We start from the raw sequence: 6,738 nt of genomic DNA on the forward strand, positions 1-6,738 counted from the left end.
TGACTAGATGCATGGAAGACAATCCAAATGAGGGAGAGGGAGCAAATAGTAACATCTCTGAGCTGGGAGTTCCTGTTCCAGTGGAGGAAAGCCCTTACTGGACAAGTGGACATTGGATTCAGATGGGAGCAGGAGGCAGAAATGGAGGCTAATCCAGGAAGCAGGTCCAAACCACTAAACTGAGTGGCTTACGGGAGATGAAAAGGGAGATGAGATATACAGTGGGGGCTATGGCTTAGGAAGATGAGTGAGGCAGGCTAGGAATTAGCTCTGCTGCTACACTGAAATGGTCTTCTGACCACCTGAGTCCATTGTACCAAGCTAGCATCTTTGCTGTATGCCAACCCAACTCAATGAGAAAAATTATCAGGATAGTTTGTTGGGAATCCTTAGGCAAACTAGAGGATCATGGTACCATGAAATGGCCTTCAATAACTATTTGCTGAATTGAGTTTTACTCCATTACTAAGTTCTAACCAAATAAAATATCCTGGGAGAATGCTGATCAGGACAAAAATATATGTCTAAAAAGAATTTATAATAATTATGATGGCACACAGGATTAACAGATCTTCTATCTGATATGTCATCTGTATCAATAGAGTTCATCTGTATTAATAGATAATAGATATCCACATTCTAATTTAATTCTGCAATCACTAAGAGTTGGATAATGGCCAAGTCTGTCTTATGTGTAAGTCAAGAAGGGATTAGGTTATGGCTAATCCCTTCAAAGTCTCTTACTGAATAAAAAAAATTGAGCCAGGAAGAGTTGAAATGCTATGAAGATAAAACCACTGTAACTTGTCTCTTTTGCTTGGGTTTGCAAGTGTGCATACACGTCAACTAAGTCAAATTGGAAGGAAGACGTTGCAGTAGCTACCAATAAAATCCTCTGCCCCAGATAGCCACTAGAAATACAGTAGCTTGTAAACTAAATACGCTTAAAGTAGCGGAAAGCTATGACAACCAATGTATTATATGAGGTTGTGTGATTAAATCTAACTGTGTGGATTCAATTATAATTGCAGATGTAGGAGCCGGTACCTTGGCAGACAGACTTGCTAAGCTCAACTTGCAAAACAGAGTAACAAAAGCTGGGACCACACCATGAAAAGTCTCTCTATTTGATAGTGTGCTGCCCCAGGAGAACAGTTGTTGGGAGGTGGACAGGGTCTAGAACAGATTAGAATATGGTTAGATGTAACGATTAAATGATTCCTTGTATAGTTAAAGGAGTGCATAACAAATACTTGAAAGGCTGAGTACAGCAATTTCAATACGTCAGTGCCATGCAGCTTAGTTATTCGTGTGCTGCCTTAGGACAGCAGAGCTCACCAACCCGCTGGAATAATTTATGACACTCCTGAGGGCAGGGAGGTGGGGGGATGCGTGTGTGCGGGCATTGATAAACTGATTCTTGGATGGTATGCCCTCTTTTGACTGGTAAAGCCAGGGACCAGTTTGGGTTATCGAAAAATTGGTTTACTTATTTGAAATCCAAAAAAGGCCAAATAAGTTAAATAGGCTATCAGTGCAGCACCATTAAAAGTCATTTTGTTTCTTGAAGTGTCAGTAGGCCACGGCTAACAGATTTTGAGTGCTTACTATGTGCCAGGCATTGAGTTAAATATTTTACATTTTCAATTCATTTATTTCTTTCATCAACCTTAAGAAGTAGACACTGTTATTATGTATTTAATTTTGTAGATGAAGAAAATGAGGCTTAAAAAAATTAACTTCCACAAGGTCACACAGCTAGTCAGGCAGAGTCAGGGCTCAAATCTAGGTCTATGAGACTTAAGTCTGGGTTCCTTCCTACACTCCTTTGCTTCCCAGTAGGGATCTAAACAGTTTACCTAGATAGTCCAACAACCATGAAATTATAGAAAAAATTCATACAAAAAATATGGTGGACAGAATGATGGCCCCCAAAGATATCCACATTCTAATTCCCAGAACCTGTGAATATGTTTCCTTACATGGCAAAAAGAACTTTGCAGGTGTAACTAAATTAAGGATCTTGATATGAGGAGATTATGCTGTATTATCTGGGTGGACCCAGAGTGTAATTACCAGGGTCTTTATAACAGGGAAGCAAAAGCTTCAAAGTCAGAAATAGGAAATGTAAACACAAAACCAACGGCTGGAGTGATGGCTTTGAAGACAGAGGAAGGGGCCATGAGCTAAGGAATATAGGTGGCCTCTAGGATCTGAAAAAGGGAAAGAAGTGGGTTCTCTCCTGAAACCTCCAGAAGGAATGTAGCCCTGCGGACACCTTGATCTTAGGCAAGTGAGACCCATGTTGAACTTTCTAATCTATATATAGAATACAGGAATGAATGTGTGTGGCTGTAAACCTCTAAATTGATGGTAGTTACACCAGCAATAGGAAGCCAATACAGGAAACTTCACTGCTGTTAAAATGTCAAAGAGTTCCATAGAACAAAGTCCAGGCTAAGTTTATGCTAATGACATTTTAGTACTGATGCATTGAGAAGAATACTCTTGGACTTCATATCCTCTGAGAAGCAGGTCAGATAGTACACAATCAAAGATCATAGCTTACCATCGCCACATGTGCCTTCCTCTGGGTTGTAGAGATTGATGTGACCAGGACAAATAAATGACTGCTGAGCCAGTCCTGTGCCCTAACCTGGAACTCTAGCTCAATCAACTCTTTCCCCACGTGGACTCAGTGATGATAATTACCAGCTCATGAAGTAATGGGGATGGTGTAGGTGTAGGATAGAACTCAGCACACTGTGTTCTGAGATGCTTTGTTATCTAAAGAATTCAGTAAATTTCACACATATAAATAATAACCAGCTACAAGATATAATGAAGGAGAAAACCCATCTATAATAACAGCAAAAAATACGAAATACTTAGAAATAGATTTGGGAAGAAGTGTTCAAATCATGTATTTAAAAAGCTGTAATAGCGCCTGAAAGATACAAAAGTAGTCTTGAGTAAATGGAGAGATATTGCTTGTTTTTGCTCAGAACATCTCGATGGCATCAAGATTTTAGTTCTTTCTAAATTAATCTATAAAATGGATGTAATCCCAATCAGCCTTGTCTAGAACTAGGCAAGTTGATACCAAAATTTGTGTGAAAAAACACACATGCAAAATAACTAGGAAAGCAGTGAAAAGGAAGAGTTATGAGAGGGGACTAGCCCTCCAGATATCTAAACATATTACAAAACCTTGATAATTAAAGCAGTATGGTAATTGTGCATGAATAGACATAAAAATCAATGGCAAGAATAGAAAGTCCAGAAACAAATGGAACCACGTATGCTACGTATTGTAATCTAGAATATGATAATGGTGGTTCCTGGGATCACTGGGGCAAAGGTGAACTTTTTATATCATGTTGTTGGGAAAATTGGAGAGTCATTTATAAAAACGTAAAACCAGATCCATTTTCACCATATACACGAGTAGTTTCAAATGAATCAGAAACCTAAATGTAAAAAAATGAAACTATACAAGTATAGACAAAAACATGGGAGAATTCTTTTATAACTTGGGTGTAGTGTTTCCATACTGTGCTTTTGTTTATCCTTTTACTTTTAATATTTCTGTAATCTGTTTTAGAGGCTTCTTTTGTATGCAATATATGTTTGGATTTAGTTTTTGTGACCCAATCTATAAAACTTTAATAGATTATTTTATTTACATGTATTAGTATAATATAAATATAATATACATACACACACATATATTTGTTTGTTTTAATTCTGTTATCTTATGTTTCTAGTTTTTGATGCTTCCATGAAATCCATTACCTCAGTTGGCTATGGCATAGATTCAGTTGTTCTGTATTTGTTTTTCTTCACAGATAATGTGACTTCCAGTCCATAGACTCAGTATTTCCTCAGTCCTTTGAATTTTTTATGTATTAGGACTTCAGTATATTGTTTTATTTATGGGATTCTTCACTTCAGAGACTCCAGTCATCTTTAGGTCAGACCATACCACCCCATTACTAATTGCTTTAGTATCTTTTTTTTTTTTTGTCTTTTATTTTTTTTTTATTTTTTATTTTTTTAAACATCTTTATTGCGGTATAATTGCTTTACAATGGTGTGTTAGTTTCTGCTTTATAACAAAGTGAATCAGCTATACATATACATATGTTCCCATATGTCTTCCCTCTTGCGTCTCCCTCCCTCCCACGCTCCCCATCCCACCCCTCCAGGCTGTCACAAAGCACCGAGGTAATATCCCTGTGCCTTGCGGCTGCTTCCCCCTAGCTATCTACCTTACTACATTTGTTAGTGTGTATATGTCCATGACTCTCTCTCGCCCTGTCAAAACTCACCCTTCCCCCTCCCCATATCCTCAAGTCCGTTCTCCAGTAGGTCTGCGTCTTTATTCCTGTCTTACCCCTAGGTTCTTCATGACATTTTTTCCCCTTAAATTCCATATATATGTGTTAGCATACGGTATTTGTCTTTTTCTTTCTGACTTACTTCACTCTGTATGACAGACTCTAGGTCTATCCATCTCATTACAAATAGCTCAATTTCATTTCTTTTTAAGGCTGAGTAATATTCCATTGTATATATGTGCCACATCTTCTTTATCCATTCATCCGATGATGGGCACTTAGGTTGTTTCCATCTCCGGGCTATTGTAAATAGAGCTGCAATGAACATTTTGGTACATGACTCTTTTTGAATTTTGGTTTTCTCAGGGTATATGCCCAGTAGTGGGATTTGCTTTAGTATCTTAATCCTTTTTCCCCCTCCATATTCATTAAGATTATTTCAATCCTTTCCTATGTGCCAGCAATTCAGTTTTAAGTAGTCAACTCTGTTACAGTCTGTTTCTAATTAATTATATTTTCTGTGATATAGAATATATAATTAATTAGTGTCAAGTGGTGTTTTGGTCCTTGGTTTGTTTTAGCTCTAAAAACTCCCTTTTCATCTCATTGTGTTGTTTGAACATCTCATCTCTGAGATCATCTTGACTGTATCTTTTGTCTTTCTTTTGCGTGTGGTGTCCCTTTTTTCTCTCATCTATTAGCATCAACTTATCCTCATCTATTTCTACAGTGTATTTGCAAGCTTCTTCCAACCTTTCTCAGGCTTAAAGTGGGCATCTCTTTCTAGCCCTTTTTTTCATTTTTATTGATGCAATGTGAGTAAACCCCCTTCAAGTCCCTTTCCATCTTGGCTGAGAATTGTCTTTGTCCTTGAAGGTACAGTCCAGATGGGGTTTTCTGTATCCAAAGACCAGAGGAGGGAGAAAGGGGGTCAGCCGTTTGAGAAAAGCCTCAGCCAGGACTATCTGTAGCCTTGGTTTGCAGTTGATGCTATTCTCTCATCTTGGATTTTGTTAAACTATCCAACAAATCCCACAGATAATTTTATATAGGAATATCCTCCCAGTGTTGTTTTAGCCATTAAGCGTTTCAATGCTCCTTGTAAAAGGTTGAAGCATGAAATTATTATTTGTATCCAAAGGACAAATAGAAAACTGAAAGATCAAAAGTAATGGTTTGTTAATGGATGTCTGGAAAATGTCACATGATGCCAAATGTTTTCATTGTTAAATTTGATATTAGTAAAAATAATCCTTGAAAGGAATTGTGTGTTCAATTTTCTTATTTTGTAAGAATTCCTGAGCTTGTGTGATGCTTGTGAATTAATCATTATAATTTTTAAATGTAATAAACTACCTGAAACAAAAATAGTTTTAAAAGGAAAATTATGAAGGAATTTCCAAAAAATGTATGGGCAACATTTATATTTAATAGGGCATGTGGGTGAATTTTAATACATTTGTTATACTGAGGTGGAGATTCCAAAAATAAGAGTGTCTAGGAACTATAGGCATCATAAATGTCCCAGTATTCTTGGGCCGCAGATGTTTTCTCACTTCCAAGGGCCCTGGATCCTCTGCTTCAGAGAGTTGCCTGGCATCATTCTCTTACCCAACTTCACCTTTCTGGTGCCAGCAGTCATTTCAACATCTTCCCAAGCAAAGCAGGGAAAAGAGATGGTCAGTGTGGTTGTGGTGGATCCATGTCATATTTATGGTGGCCCTGAATCTTTAGAAAGTCTCTCTCGTAGTTTGGTATTTTTCCCACATTATGGGTCCTGCCTTCCCAAGGTAGGAGCTAAAAACTAATTTTTCTAGTCTTCATGCAGCCAGGGCACAGGAATGGGACCCCAATTGCCATCGATTGTACTCACCACCCAGGCTGCAAGAATGAGAGATGGACTTGTTCTTGAAATCCGTTTTTGCCCCATCTTTTGCATGCTGGTGAAGAGGAAGTCCAGTGTGGAATCTCTTCCTGCACTGGGAGGCTAGTAGAGCCCAGTGGAGACACAAGGCTTTCAGATGCAGTGATGGCAGAGGTCCTAGCAACAGCATCCCTGGTGCAGGGTCTGTGGGGTGCCCCACAGCACCTGGACACAGAGGTGATGAAATTCCCGTTGCAAGTTCTTCTGTGATGTGCCTGGGTGTCGTTCTAGGCTACAAAGCAGCTGGTCTGATTCTCTGGCTCTCCTAGAGTTGCTGTGGGTTTCCTTTAGGAAAGAATGTTTGTCCTTAAACTAGCCAGAGTGACTGGCTGCACTTGGCTTTGGTGCCTATGATAAGAGACCCAATGTGGTGAGGAGAAGCACCTCCAGGTTCTCCATGTGCCACTTTCCCTATCGGCTGCCGCGAATCTACTTTCCCTTTATATTCTCTTTGGTTAAAATTATTCATTGCTC

The sequence above is a fragment of the Phocoena phocoena genome, chromosome 14 (genome assembly GCF_963924675.1).
Source record: "Phocoena phocoena chromosome 14, mPhoPho1.1, whole genome shotgun sequence".
In the NCBI taxonomy this organism is placed as follows: domain Eukaryota; kingdom Metazoa; phylum Chordata; class Mammalia; order Artiodactyla; family Phocoenidae; genus Phocoena; species Phocoena phocoena.